Source organism: Neofelis nebulosa, chromosome 8, assembly GCF_028018385.1.
Source record: "Neofelis nebulosa isolate mNeoNeb1 chromosome 8, mNeoNeb1.pri, whole genome shotgun sequence".
NCBI classification, from domain to species: domain Eukaryota; kingdom Metazoa; phylum Chordata; class Mammalia; order Carnivora; family Felidae; genus Neofelis; species Neofelis nebulosa.
The window spans coordinates 85,360,080-85,376,754 of record NC_080789.1 but is presented as its reverse complement, the minus strand read 5'-3'; the positions used below and the strand labels follow the sequence as shown (position 1 = coordinate 85,376,754).

General features: G+C 35.2%; 1 protein-coding gene across 21 annotated transcripts in view; it reads right to left on the bottom strand.

The window, feature by feature from the left end:
• SOX5 (SRY-box transcription factor 5) overlaps positions 1–16,675 on the bottom strand; it is a 1,021,816-nt gene that overhangs the window by 271,272 nt on the left and 733,869 nt on the right. The window lies entirely within an intron of this gene.

Genomic DNA, 16,675 nt, shown 5'->3' with positions numbered 1-16,675 from the left:
ACTTTAAAAAAAATGATAATGAGGGGCACCTGGGTGGCTCAGTTGGTTAAGCAACTGACTTCAGCTCTGGTCACGATCTCATGGTTTGTGAGTTCAAGCCCCACATCGAGCTCTCTGCTGTCAGCACAGAGCCCACTTTGGATCCTCTTTCCCTCTCTCTACCTCTCCTCTGATCACGCGTGCTCTCTCTCTCTTAAAAATAAACATTTTAAAAAATTAAAAAGAAATATGGTAATGAGGGGCACCTTCGTGGCTCAGTTGGTTAAGGGTCTGACTCTTGATTTTGGCTCAAGTCATGATTTCACGGTTCATGGGTTTAAGCCTCGCATCAGGCTCTGCACTAACAGTGTGGGACCTGCTTGAGATTATCTTTCTGCCTCTCTCTCTGACCCTCTCTCTGACCTTCCCACTCTCTCAAAATAAAATAAATAAATAAAAAATGATAATGAGCTTCCAAAATCAACCCTATATCCCTTCTCCCCAACATTTTGGCCAAATCTTTCTAATTGCTTGAAACTTTTCTGAAAAAGATATTGTAGGAGTGGATATGAAACAGGTAAGCAACAAAACCCTCAGCAATTTGAGATAGGGATAAAGTTTGATACAGCAACCAAAGGAATAATATGCAGTTTAATCTTCTACACAGGGAAGATTTTTCCACAAGGATCTTATATGAGAAGTGTCCATGTATGGACATTAACCAGCTACTAAATAGTTTATTCTAAAAGGTAACTTCAGTATTTCTCAACTTTTGTTGTTTTTATGAAGTACACAGTAAAAATATCTCTTTGGTATTATTAATATTAACAAAGTTTGTCCTACAGAAAATTACAGTGGTCTAGAGAAGATTAAGCATATTAATAGTTACGCATGTTTCTGCTGGAAACAACCATCTAAAGTTTAACAATCTATTTTATCTATGGCGATCTAAAGTTGGACACACCGAATTTCACATTAAATAATAAACTAGAATGCTTTCCATTAATGTAATTTGAAGCCAATCCTCTAAAGGTACTGAATGTAAATATAAAATTTTTTAAAAATATGTCAGTGGCACAAAACACAGTGCACTTAAAAGAACTGAAATATTTTTAGAGTGAGATCTAAAATGTCGGTGAGAAAATGGAGGATGTCATGATACTTTCTCAATTCTGGTATCAAACACTGATAAGGCTTTTTATGAAATTGTGTCAACCCATTGCCTGAACACACTAAGAATTTCATAAATACTTGCTAATAAATGGATGCACCACTGTTAGATTGATGAACCAAAGGAATGAACATAGTGAGAAGAGTTCTTAAAATATAATCATTGATGACAAGTAAGATATGACAACACTTCAAAATTGGGACATAAGTGGTACAATAAATAGCTATCACTTTTCTGTATAAAACAAAACTTCTGTATCAAAATGTGCAAGGGGTTAAGCATCTATACCACTATATAGATGGAGAGCAGAAATTTTTATTCTTACTGTCTCCTTTTGTACCTGTCATATCGAATGCTGCTCTAAAGCACTGCCTTCCCAGAAAAAGAACACTGTGCTGTTCACGTGGCAAACTATGTTTACAATAGTAACTGCCCTGAAAGAGGAAGGTCTATCACCGTACAAACAAGTATTCTCATTAGAATTTCTTTAAGAGTGTCATATATAGCTTTTGTGACTTTCCTTATCTGTAAAATTGGGATAATTTTACCTTGTAGGACTGTAAAATTAAATTAGATACCAATGCAAAACACTTAGTTTATTTGCAAAGCTGGTTAAAATGCAAACACATTGAAAAGTGCTCCGTGTTATTACGAGGCAGTTAGTGAGGCACTGGACCACAGTAAGAAATACTACTGTAGGGAATCGCTATACTTGTCACATCCAATTCCTCGTTGGGCTTATTTTCTCAAAAAAGCAGATGGGAAGTCTCGCCAGAAGCAAGAGGTGTTACTCATCTTCCCTATAGCTCCTGGGTCAGTTTTACAACACCCAAACCTGGTGACAGCATGGCAGCAAAACTCAGTGGACAGGACTTGCTGGCCACAATAGAACTGGGGACCTAGTCTAATTTTAATACAGTGGTCAATAAAAAGAAAGGGGAAGGGAGAGGGGAAGGAAGGGAAGAGGAGGAGGAGGAGGAAAAGAGAGCATGAAAAAGATGAATAAAAAATAAAAAAAAAATAGTGTGCCAACTTTAAGGCCTTGCCCCAGTCTTCCAGGTCCACAGGGTTTACAGATTTATTTGAGGTGGTTGTCAACACACAGGAGTAACTCAAATACAATCAATTCTTAGCTTATCCAGTGGTTTGTCTATCACGTGAAATCTCTGGAGGGTAAGCCCACATTTCTACTGCAGAGTTTGCTTCAAAAAACATACCTTTTGTTGGTGAAATTTTAAAACTCAGCTTGATACAGTCAAACATTACACTGCAAGATTTCTCACCTTTTCTATACAAAATTTTCACTTTTTTTGTGAAGCATGAATTTTTACACCTTAGATTTTTTTCCCACACTTTTAAACTCTTTATTTTATCAAACTTTATTTACAAAAAAAAGTGTAGGGGACTACTATTAGGTAAGTTAAACTGCAATGATACTTGGATTTAGATTCTATCCCTATTGCTGATTTCAAATGTAAATGGTCCTCAGGCTTTCAGGTGCAGTGATAAATTTTATCCTTGGGAGAAACAAATCCGGTATTTTCGTTCATTTAACCATTCATGCTACTACCATGTCCTAGCATTTCTACGGAAAGAGTATGGCCTTCAGAATCCACCTTTCAGCTATGAAAAGAGAAAAGCTTTCTTCCAGGAAATACATGCTACAACCATAAAATGCAAAATACCAGACATGGAACAAACTTAAAGGGACAGTTAATTCTCTTCCTTGTTTTTTAAGCACATGAGATTCAATTCAGGGTTTTATAACAGAGCGTGGACATCTACCATATGGTTTAGGTAATAGACACCAGCCACTCACATTCCTCATGTACTTACTAACTCTGTACTCTTCCATTTCAAAATATGACACATTTATAAAACATGGTTTACTCACGGATAGCAGTTTATCATTTGGCTGTGTGATTACTCTTAATACTGAAATCTGATTCTCCAAAAAGTCCACCCTGACATTTTTGTGTTTCCAGATATATAGGAGAGATAAGTAGCAACTCTAATTGTTTGTAAAATGTTTGTGTTTCTGGAGTACAGTTCAATACAAGCCACATAAACATCCTCCAGGTGCATATGTCATTTCAGGCAAAAAGGGAACTGCCCCTTGAACAATTAGTCATCTTAATTCTACTACTACCATAATTTACCATCTTACTGATTTCTTTTTCATCGCCTTAATCCTTTGCAATCTGGCTTCTGACATCTTCACTAACTACCTATTTCTTAACCACACTATAGAATATTATTCCACTAACAACTTCTACTCCAGCCACTCAACATTCTTAAAACTACAGAATTAATGAGATGGGGAGGGGGGAATTCTTTTTCTTTTTCATCTTTTTCTTTTCATTTTCTTTTTCATCGCCTTAATCCTTTGCAATCTGGCTTCTGACATCTTCACTAACTACCTATTTCTTAACCACACTATAGAATATTATTCCACTAACAACTTCTACTCCAGCCACTCAACATTCTTAAAACTACAGAATTAATGAGATGGGGAGGGGGGAATCCTTTCACAATGTATATATCTATCAAATTATCATGACATATGCCTTAAAAATTTTACATTTTACTGGTTAGTTATGCCACAATACACCTGGGAAAAACACACACACACACACAAAACCACATTCAAACTTAACTTCCCTAAAATTGTTCTTTCTTGTTTCTCTCTCTCACCATTTATTCTCTGGTACTCTTCCTCTGAATGTGTCACACGTAGGTGTCCCACAGATTCCGTCCTCCCTTTCTCTTCTAAGGTTTCTATTAAAATCTCTTCCATTCATGCATTCCGACTATCATTACTATGTGAATGCCTTGCAAATTATGTCCTTTTCTGGGGCGCCTGGGTTGCTCAGTCGGTTGAGCATCCGACTTCGGCTCAGGTCATGACCTCAGCATTCACGAGTTCGAGTCCTGCATCGGGCTCTGTACTGACAGCTCAGAGCCTGGAGCCTGCTTCAGATTCTGTGTCTCCCTCTCTCTCTGTCCCTCCCCCACTCGTGCTGTCTCTCTCTCAAAAATAAATAAACATTAAAAAGTTGTTTAAATTATGTCCTTTCCTGATCCCTTGCAAGTTCCAATTTCTCATTAAATTATTAATGTATTGCCCAATGGTAACTCAGAATTACTATATGCCAAAGAAAACTCATCATCAGTCCCAACAAGAAATCAGGTTCTCTCGTGACTCACCCACTTCATTTGATGACATTTTCATATTGTAGGTCACTTTGCATCTTTAACCTCTTCGTTTTTATCTTCACAGACTGTCTGCCACCAAGTCCCATTCATTTCTAACCTTCAAGATTTCTGAAATTGTCTTCTCTATATCCATAAAGCCAAAACCTTATTTTGGTTTTGGCCACCTCTATCACAGAACACTCTGATAGCCCTCTCACAAATCTTTCAACCTTTCACCGCTCATTCTTTCATCAAATATTTAACACTAGTTTGCTATCTACCAAATCCTGTATTAGCCTAAGAATACAAAGATGAAATGACATTATCCCTGACCTCAAGACATCTATAGTCTAGTGGAGAAAGAGACTGTGAAATTGAGTGATTAAATGCTATGAGGTATAAATAGTAAATCTTATGTAAGCATAAAGAATGAGCACAGAAGCCACGTTTCTAACCAGCCTTTAAGAAAATCCTTCTTAGAAGAGGTGATGCTTCGCTGAGTTTGAAAGGACATGTAGTCATTATCCTGGAAAGTGAAGGGTTAAATGGCTTATAAAATGGTACAGTGTGAATATTATCTCATCAGTGGGAGAAAGTGATACTAGGTCACAAAACCAGAGGTGTCAATGGTTGTAGAGAGAGTTGCAGGTAGAGGAAGACAAAGAGTTGTAGGATTTTGTTTATTTAAATTTTACCCATTTAGCAAATAATTACTTAACTAGGCATCCAATATTTCCTCATCTATCCCCTCAATCAATAAACAAAATTAGGCAACTATCATGTACTGAAGTCATGCTATTTAGTAACTAAACAAGCTTTATGGTCTCAAGATATTTAAACTCTCATGGTAGAAATAAATATCACAAGGTTTATAGTAAGATACAAATTCTGTAAATAAGCAACATAAAATCCAGTGTAGATATATCATCTAAACACGGAGCTACCTGACACACTATCTGTAGGGTACCTCCCACCTGAAATCCCACTAAAATGGAAAAAACATCTTAGTGATACATCTATCATCAGCATGGCATTACAGTTTGTTTGGATATCGTTGTTGTTAGCCAACGACCCAAGCAAGTGTGTGGTAACCAAGAATAATCAATGATGAAAATGGATTTTGAACTACAACTCTGATCTGATCATTCCCTGCTGGAAAAGTCATCAATTGCTTTTCAATGTCTAATGTATAAAGTTTTAACTCTTTAGAGTGACATTCAGGGTTTTCTTTTTTTTTTAAAGTTTATTTATTTATTTTTAGAGAGACAGAGACTGCACCAGTGGGGGAGGGACAGAGAGAGGGAGGGGGAGAGAGAGAGAGAGAGTGAGAGAGAGAGAGAGAGAGAGAGAGAGAGAGAGAATCATAAGCAGGCTCCACACTCCAAGTGCGGAGCCCAATGTGGGGCTCAAACTTACAAACCATGAGATGATGACCTGAGCTGAAACCTAGAGTTGGACATATAATCAACTGAACTACCAGGAACCCTATATACTTAGGGCTTTTTCAACCTGACCCTAAACTACATTTGGAATCTACTTTGTTTTCCTTTTCTCAATTTATTTTCCTTATATCCCCAATAAACTAAATTATTTATTCCTTGTGATAATACTTGATGTATTTTAGCCTCTGTGTTTTTTGTTTCTTTGTTTGTTTGTTTTTATTAAACCACTAAACTATTCATCCCAATTCAATCCCACTTGACAAAGCCCTAGAGGGCCCTCCCTCCATCTCTGTCTATTCAAATACTGGCTATCTCCAGGTACATCACTACATCATGAAATAATCCACTCTTTTCTCCAACAAAATATGTGCCTTTTTAATGGAATCTATTATTTCCTGATATATTTTTCTTGCATGGAGCTTTTGATATATTTTAAAAAATGTCTTCGATACAATAACATAATTGGTGTAACAAGGTTGTCCCTGTTACTTGTTTTGTTGTATGTCATATTATTTTGTAAGCCCAGGTATTTATCAAAAAATCAATATAAATAAATTAATTCGTGCATTATTTCATAAACTCATTCATATTAACTATGTTCATCATATTGTTTTAATCTATGAGAAATAATATACTGCAATGGTTTAAAAGCTAGTTTTGTACCAGACATATCTGAGCTCGTCTTGCTTTTACTACCTTTCTAGTCAATTTATTTAGCCCACCTAGACAACAGTTTTCTCATCTATAATAGTATGTGTGTTTGTATGTATGTGTGTGTGTGTATACACATATATATACATACGTACGTATATATATATATATATATATAGAGAGAGAGAGAGAGAGAGAGAGGGGTCTAAAGTGCATGATGCCTGAGGAAAAAACTATATGTTTAATAAATGTTACCTACTATTATTAAAAAGTAGTATTACTAAGTTTAGTATAATCTTTCAAGCTACTCAAAATTAGTTTGTTGTTATGGTGGTTCTTTTTTGTACCTATTTCCTACCATTAACAGATAAAGAGAAATTTTTTTATGTATGTTATACAACTTAAACACAACATGCTACGAGTCTGACAGATAAGGATCAGACTGGTTGTCAACATAAAAACAGATAGTCAAGCATGACAATATAGAACAAAGTCAAGATCTTCATCTAAATGAAAGTTTTGTAGTCTGCCAATTTTCTATATACTGCTGCCACTTCCTCTTAATAACCTTGAAACTTCATACTTGACTGAATAATTTACTGTATGTGCAGTTAAATTTTCGTATTTGCCTGAACAGACAATATACGCTATGGAAAGCATCTGCTCACCACTTTTCTAAGAGCATTGTACATACAGATGGAATGCATCCCTGTAATACACTCTTTGAATTTATGAAATAAGAAATAGTTTAAGGTTTAGATAATCAACATTATAAGTAATCGCATTTTCTTCTGGTAAAATGAATACCAAAAAAACAAAAAAGGCAAATGGTGACTGTGTCTATTCTTTCCCTGCTTTGACTTACAATAATGCCTTTCACAGCCAAGAAAAAGTTTCCCCCATTTCCCATCTCAGTTTTTTTCCCCCCTTGTCCATTAACCTTCCATAGTTCAATGAAAACTCAGTCGTTTACACTTAGACCTAACATTTCTCAACACTACTCCTAAGAATGCTTGAAAGAAAGCATGGGGCAGGAATACAGAAGACACCCCTGTCTCACAGAGGAAAGGTCAAGCAGCATGTAGCACTGCCTTCTCCTCCCCAGTCTTGAGCACTCAAGTCAGAGGACCGGGTCTCACTGCAACACTCGCCTCCTAATAGGTGGTGGAGACATGTTTAACTCGGACATAAATACAGAGAGGTCAGCCTGAGTCAGCTTCACTCAAACATTTCTTTTGATCTTTGGCTGACAGCATCAGAATCAATGTAAAATGGAAACCAAAAACTGAGATGCTATTACAATGCAAAAATTATCCTTGCTCCTTTAAAACAACAAAAACAACAACAACCCTTTTTTTTCTGTAGTCACAATCCTGGCATGGAAAGAAAACAACACGGTTTCATTGAGCAAACTGCAGTCATATTTCTGGCTTTGTTTTTTAAACAATAAGGGTGTTTGGCAAAATCGGGTCACAAGGGAAATACAAGTTACAATAAAACATCTATAAATGCTAAATATAGCTCTTCCAGTCACGAGGTGTTACAAATTTCTTCAAGCCTATGATAGGCTGGGAGCTGAATCTCTGGGCAACAAGGTGGCTTTCAGGGGCACATAAACATTTTCTGATTGTTTATTTTTACTTTGTGACATTCTCATCCTCCTTTCATCATTTCCTACCTTTTCTCCACTTCTAGCTATCTGCCCAGGCCCTTTGGGTCAACATTGAGAAGTCCAGACTTCCCACTCAAGAGTTCATTTAGGTGGAGTGCCCTGTATCAAGATCTCTATGAACTCTAAAATTTTTCCTTCTTTCCCTTTTTAAATATATATATTTTTTTTATTTTTGGGAGAGCACAAGCGAGTGAGGGGCAGAGCGGGGGACAGAGGTTTGGAAGCGGGCTCAGCGCTGACAGGCTGACAGCAGCGAGCCTGATGTGGAGCTAAAACTCACTAACAGTGAGATCATGACCTGAGTTGAAGTTGGACGCTCAACCAACTGAGCTACTCAGGTGCCCCTAAAATTTTTATTTCTCTTTCATGACTCAATATTTATTTTTATTTTCATTTTTAAAAAATTTTTATGTCTATTCATTTCTGAACAACAGAGAGAGACAGAGCACAAGCAGGGGTGGGGTGGAGAGAGAGGGAGACACAGAATCTAAAGCAGGCTCCAGGCTCTGAGCTGTCAGCACAGAGCCCAATGTGGGGCTCGAACCCACAAACCGCAAGATCATGACCCGAGCTGAAGTCAGACATCCAACCGACTGAGCCACCCAGGCGCCCCTCAATATTTATTTTTATATATCAATTTAAATTCCGATGTGATTCATTGCAATTTATGAATGGTCAATTCGCTTATCTACTCGTTTGTGTTTACATTTTTAAGAGAGTTATGGGTTGAATTGTATTCACCCAAAGAATGTATGTTGAAGTTCTAACTTAGTGCCTGTGACTCTAACCTTTAATTTGAAATGGAATCTTTGCAGATTTAATTAAGTTGAGATTATTAGGGTGGGTCCTAAGACTGGGGTCCTTACAAGAAGATGGCCATGTAAAAACACAAAGAGAACACCATGTGACAACAGAGCCAGAGATCAGAGTGATGCATTTGCAAACCAAGGAATGGCAAGGCTGGATGGCCAACACCAGTAGCTAAAAAGTGGCAAAGATTCTAAAAGGATTCTACTAAGGTTCTCAGAGGGAACATGACTTTGCTGACACCTTGACTTCAAACTTATAAACTCCAGAATTGCAAAAAAATAAATTTCCCTTGTTTTAAGCCACCCAGATTGAGTTACTTTGCTATGGCAGCGTGAGGAAACTAATACAAAGACTATCTTATAAATTCAAATACATTAATCTTTACCAGAATATGTACAGAATATATTTTTAAGCAAGGCATATCTATTTCCCATTAAGACTCCCATTGTATGTTTGAACAAGCATAGTCATATGAACTCTTTCCTCTTTCTGCAGATACAGCTTTGGAAATAAAGCCTTCAGTCAACATTTTTTATAGCTTTCCTAATGTCCCCAACTCTACCTCATCACCCCCAACTTCACACATATATTTTCTACATTATATTAGTTTTTAATGACTTTCTTCCCATGTAAATTAGTGTTTAGAGAAACTAAAAATGGGCACCTGAGTGGCTCAGTTGGTTGAGTGTCTGACTCTTGATTTCATCTCAGGTCATGATCCCAGGGTTGTGGGATTGAGCGCCATTCTGGGCTCTGCGCTGAGCATGGAGCCGCTTGGGATTTTCTCTCTTTCTCTCTCCCTCTCCCTCTCTCTCTCTCTCTCTCTCTCTCTCTGTCTCCCTCTGCCCCTCTCTCCACACTCATGCTCTCTTTCTAAGAAAACAAAACTAAACTAAACTAAAACAAAACTGCTGGTAGTTCTTATTGGCATTAGTAAAGATGTTCATTTTTATTAAGATCAAATCTCTAGTAATTAAATTAAATATTAATAAAATTTTATAATGTTAGTAATGTTATTATAAATATTAATAAAATAACAAAAATAAAACATGTATTCATAACTTACTATATATACATTCAGATAAATATTAAATACTTAAAATAAATGAATATACAAATATACATAAATGCTTCTAAAAAAGGATATTATATTTACTATTATGCAACTTTTTTTTTTTTTTAATTTATTTTTGGGACAGAGAGAGACAGAGCATGAACGGGGGAGGGGCAGAGAGAGAGGGAGACACAGAATTGGAAACAGGCTCCAGGCTCCGAGCCATCAGCCCAGAGCCCGACGCGGGGCTCGAACTCACAGACCGCGAGATCGTGACCTGGCTGAAGTCGGACGCTTAACCGACTGCGCCACCCAGGCGCCCCTATAAATATTAATAAAATAACCAAAATAAAACATGTATTCATAACTTACTATATATACATTCAGATAAATATTAAATACTTAAAATAAATGAATATACAAATATACATAAATGCTTCTAAAAAAGGATATTATATTTACTATTATGCAACTTTTTAAACTTAAAATATAAATCATAGACATGTTTCCATATTTCTATGGATAAATTTCTCTAATGTTTAACACTTTCATAGAAATCCACCGATGAATGCACAATATACTTACATCATCCTGTATAAAATTTTTAGTTTTTCCACAACAATGTCACAAATAATATACTTTACTAATTCTGACATATATATGTGAGAATGTTCAGCTTCTAATACTGTAATTACTAAGCCAAAGTGCAGATATATTTTAATTTTGATAAGTATTGACAGAGTCCCATCAAATATTCTTTATTCAATGTGAATTACAATATTCGCTTCTAATAAATTATGTAATTGGTACACATGTATATCATATATGTTGTAATCTTTTCCTTTATCTTCATGTACACGCATGCTTCCTTAGGGAATGAATGTTATTTAACTAATATATAAATCCAGGGGTAATGACATCCAAATTTTGGGTGTGTGTGTATGTATGTATGTATACATATCCTTTAGATACACACCCTGTCACATACACACTCATATTGCTATATGTGTATGCACATAATAAATCCAGAGATGCACAGGAGAAAACACATTACATGAATCCTTACAAAAGAGGAATTGAGTGAGTGAAGGATAGGAGTAGGAAAGAGAAATACTTTCCATTGTACACTTTTTATTACATTTTTAACTATTTACTTTGTGTCTTTAATATCCTCTCCAAAATTAGCTACTTTTTAAATAAATTTATTTGAATATGGAACCATAAATGCCTCAGATATTAATAAACATAGAACTCAGTTAAACTAAGTTAGTGTAATTTATTCCACATCAGTATAACATGAATTCAAGTACAATATTGTTGGCCAGAAATTTTGAGGCTAGTACATTTTTGTGAAAATTATTTTCATTAGTGATCTGATTGCATTATTTCTAAACATAAACACTTTAAAGTCAATTTAAGTAATTTATATCTTTTTTTCTTTTGAAACATACTTTTTAACAGGAAAAAACTAACACCCTAATTAAGACTTTATAAAAGAAAAATAAAACCTATAATTTTTTGATTTTACAATGTGTAAGGTTAGGATAGGAGGAATATTCATGGGTTCCAGATGGTTACATGAATGGCAAATGAAAGTCTTTCTTTGATAGAGTTGAGATCACTACACATTTTCAGTGAGTTCCAATTGTTGATAATAGACTGAATTTCATAATAGCCTTTCCTGCCCTCCACAATATTAGCATTAAGGGCTACTGAGATAGATCCCAAATATTGAAATTACACAAGAAATTCCTCTTATGATTTAAAATGTCCAATAGGAGAAGATCAAGCCAGAAACCTTACATTATGCTTGAAAGTGCAGAGTTACTCAAACTGTTAAAAAGAAACAAAACATTTTACTGAATACTTCAGTTTAAGAAAAAAATAAAGCTAGAAGCAACTATTGTTTCTGGAAACACAGAAAGCTTTATAAGCACGTGCAATACTATCTTCTAACTTTTTACTATTTCTCCCACTTTTAGGACTTCCAAGTTGACTTATTGGCTATTTAATTAAATATGCCAAAAAGTTATGTAACGTGTCCACAGGATATTGATAGAAGTGGCATACCATACATGGTTTATTTACATATTGAAAAACACAGTACCAGAGAGTCTTCTGAAATTATTATTATTACGATCATATCAACGTGTGCAGCATCACAATACAAGCCCCTTTAAAAAAAACCAAAAAACCAAAACACAAATTGTTACTCTACTGCATTCAGAAAGACACACAATGCAGGCTCAGATCTTGGCAACCTGTGAAAGTGCCCAGTCGAAAATTACTAACAGCTGGAGATGACAGTTGTTTTAACAGCTGAGCTGACAGGATTAATTTAAATGCACTGAAATCAAAAGTAGATAACACCTGTTTAGTCTTCTAGGGCCATTCGACAAGGTAGGCCAAAGGAAAAATGCAGAGCCAGAACTGTGTCTCTCTCTCTCTCCTCGAAGGACATAGGGGCTTCAGAGGAGAATGTCACCTTTTTGATGGAGGTGGGGTTAGATTTCAGCAGCAGGGGGCTGGTCAGCCTTTATCAGTTTTTAACATCTGGTTCCTATAATGTACCCCCTTCCCTTTTTTCCTTCTCTATCCAAGGTCTTTGACCCAAACCCAACAGTGGATAAAGATCACTAGATTTCAAAGCTACAGCTTCTCAGTACAGCTTCCTAGAAATTCTCTTGGGTTAATTAATGTATTCTCTTTGAGCTTCACAGCCACAGCCACAGAAGAGCTGCTCTTTTTTTCCCCCTCCTTTCTAATCTCTGGTTCCAAAATGTATCATGTCATGCAAGAGTCTGCATTTCAAATGGTGGTCACAAAATATATTCAGTGGGTTTCTGTGTAGGATATTTGTCAACAGTTGATGGTTTTCATCTAAAAACCATTTTTCCAAAAGAAGAAATATTGAAATAATTTTTTTTGAATTGAGGAACAATGAAACAATGGTTTAGGTTTATATGAATGAGAATGATAGGATATTGTGATTTTTTTCAAAAGGTGCATGTAAGCCTCGATTCATGTGCTCTTATGAGCACAAGTACATACACAAAGCAAAATCAAACAGTTTGAAATCAGAAGTGTTTATTTTGCATCACTTCCAAGAATTAGGACTTAAATTTACCTGAGGAACATAAAGACTACTTCCCCTCACACGAAATAATATTTTGGCCTAATGTTAAGAATCTTAATATGCACAAATCAAAAACCATTCTATTAAAGTGTTTTGTCAAAATTATACTTCTATCATTTGCAGATAACACATAGTATATGGAATGGATGTTGAGTAGACATAAAGTTTGCTCTTCAAAATTTTACCCATATCTATACTGGCCCCCATTTAAAAGAAAGTATGACTCTGTCCTGGGAGGCAGGGAGAGGAAACATCTTCAGGATGAAGTTGGCTTCCTGCTTAGCCAGCTCTAGACACTGAATGAAAAGCACAGAGCATAAGGCTTTTATGTTTTTTTAATTTACAACCCAAATAAAGAGACTAGCCGATAATGATTTCCTTTTTCTCATTTGAGAAAAAAAATTACATGTGTATAAGTAATTTTGAGGAGGCAAAATTTTTGAAAATTCCAAAACTTTGGGGTTATAAAAATGGTTAAAAGTGATACATATGCAAAGCAGAAGCATGATTTAGAATCTCAGTGGATTATGGAAAACATAGGAAGATACACTTTTTGGGGTAGGCCAAACTCCTAGGCACAAAGTATTTCTCATTTCCCTATTTCATAAAAATAAGTTCTGCATTAGAAGTACTTAAAAAATACCTCAATTGCAGTAATCCAGAAACTCTTCTTAAAACAGTCTTACTTAAAAAAAAAAAAAAAAGTGGCAAAGCTCTTTTAACCTCACATTAACATAAATACATGAATGGCTTATCTAACAATTCAAAACCAAACAGATTTAAAATTAATTTAAAAAAACTTTTTGGGGCGCCTGGGTGGCGCAGTCGGTTAAGCGTCCGACTTCAGCCAGGTCACGATCTCGCGGTCCGTGAGTTCGAGCCCCGCGTCAGGCTCTGGGCTGATGGCTCGGAGCCTGGAGCCTGTTTCCGATTCTGTGTCTCCCTCTCTCTCTGACCCTCCCCCGTTCATGCTCTGTCTCTCTCTGTCCCAAAAATAAATAAAAAAAAAAAACGTTGGAAAAAAAAAAAAATTTAAAAAAAAAAAAAAAAACTTTTTATTCATCTTAATTTTATTCATTCACACACAAAAAGATGCACTAAGTGTAACTGTTCTAAATAAGGACAAAATGTTCTTATTTTTCCAAGTAATTTGCAATGGTACTGAAATATTTTTAAATCTTGGAGACTCATTAAATAATTGTATTCCTTGAACCAAATTGCAACAATATTTTTTTTAAAGCCAGGAAATGAATTACTTCTGGTATTTATAGCTTCTACAACTAATATCTAATCAGTAACTGTATGATAGAAAATAGCTACTTATGATATATATATTTCTCTTTTTATTAATAATCTAATAACAGGTTCACACAAATATTAATTCTGGTGTGACTGGGGTTTTATTACCTAATAGGCTGCAATAAAGAAACTCTTGGTAGAATAATGACCATCATATTTTCTTGTCAACATCAAAGTTATGACTGTGTTATGGACAGTAAAAGTGTGATGACACACTTTAAATACTTTGGGTCAAAATATGTCTAGCAATAATTTGTTCTTCTTGGTAGTTTCTTAGAGCAATTCTCAAAGGAAAAACACAGATGGGAATTTTTTTTTTCAGAAAGAAACATTTATGCTTTAAAGGACAATCTGTTATATGGTATCAGCTATTAGATCTCTTTAGAGAAAGACACCAGAAGAAGATTCAGAAATAATATTAAATAATATAAGCAAGGCCAAAACCAAACTGAAAGAAACATAGGTTATTTATTGTTTCCTTCATATTCAACATCTTCACTGGGGATAGAGGAGAGAGAATAGTAACTCGGTAGAGTTTAAAGCTTGAATTATCAAAATCCCACTCACTCATGAACAATTTTGTTTAAAAAAGATGAATATCAGCATGCTACATCTCAGAAAAATACATGCTTCTCATAAAATGTACACTAAAATACTTCCATTTGAAAGCATCTAAATAAAGTATGCAACATATAAGGAAGAAAAAAGACAAGACAGACAGTGACCTTCAAGAGGTAGTTATTGTGAGAACCAAAAGAAATTTGCTAAATGATGTGAAAAACAACCCTCAAACTGTATTTCATTTTTCTTTTACATTCAGTTCTGCCTTTAAAAAATCACACATTTTCAGAAAATCTAATTGTATTTCTAAACCATTAAGTTCCAGAAAAATCTTGGTTTTCCTGTTTTATAATTATTTCAAAGTCTTTCATCTATTGGGAATACAATAGTAATTGTTGATCTATTCTGTCTAATGATAGATTTTTCCACTTTTATAAAAGAAGGAGCAATGCCTTCCCTGCTTTTTATCTCTTTATACAACTCAGAGACTCAAAGAAGATAATTACAAACAATGCCTGAAGAATGGTTCAGTTAATGTTAATTTATACAACAAACTAATTACTACCAAATGGTAAAAATCACATGTGGAAGTCCCTCTCTCCCACGCACATAACTAAACCAGCAGCCATCTGTCTCAGCTTGGGGAGAGCTCAGGGACACCCAGAGAAGATAAGGAAAGGAAGGGTGCAGATGTACTAGCTCATTCACCTACATACACATCACAGGACGTGATCACCGCGTTTCTGAGCCTTAAATGTGCTCAGGAAAAGCGAAAGGTAAATATATAGAAAGAAGGTATTTCAAATGCATTTTAATCAAAGTACATGCTGTTCTGTAGTCATCACAGGTAGAAACCAACCTTCAGCAAGTAAATGTTTTTGTTTTAGACATAACTATATACTTTTAAACTGTCATTCTTCATCCGTGTACCATTTTTGCTCCAGAAGAAAGAACATGCATCCTTGAGTTTTCATAAGGAAGTTTATAATTTCTGAGCTCTGGAAAGTATGTGTCTATATTTTTGACAATGAGTAAAATAATCTCCTTATATGTTATGAATGTAATTTGAGATATACATTCTAAACTATGTATATTGAAGTTAGTTAATATATTAAAAAATAAAATAATGCTATTGATATTTTGCCATTTAATTAGCCTATAATTATAGCAAATGCAGCAAAATAAAGGCAATATTTTCCCCCTTAAAATCACAAGGTGAATTGTGACATTTAAATAACAATAGATTTTCAGGTGAAATCATCTAAATGGGAATAAAAATATTAAAATGCTTTTTATTTTTATAAATTAAAAGAATATTCATTTACAGATGTGTTTCAGGTATGTTTTTAATGGCACTTAGAATTCCAAAATAGAGGAATAGGCTTGGCAAATATTTAGTGAGTGAAAACAGAATGAAAAATCTAGAAGTAGTGGCAGTAATACTGATTTGCCCTAACATATACTCCCTGTGGAATTGAAGAAATGTTTAACATACAGTAGTTCCGAACTCACTGGAACCGGTTCTCTAGACTTGCCCTTCACATACTTGATGGTAGCTAACCTAATTCGAGATAGACCACACAGCAAACCCTGAAGCAAATAGGTTATAGTAAATGTATTCTCTTTCACAATGAGATGTCCCACACTGCTTGCTTGCAGGCCCTCAATATAAGAGATTTGTACAGGGGCACCTGGGTGGCTCAGC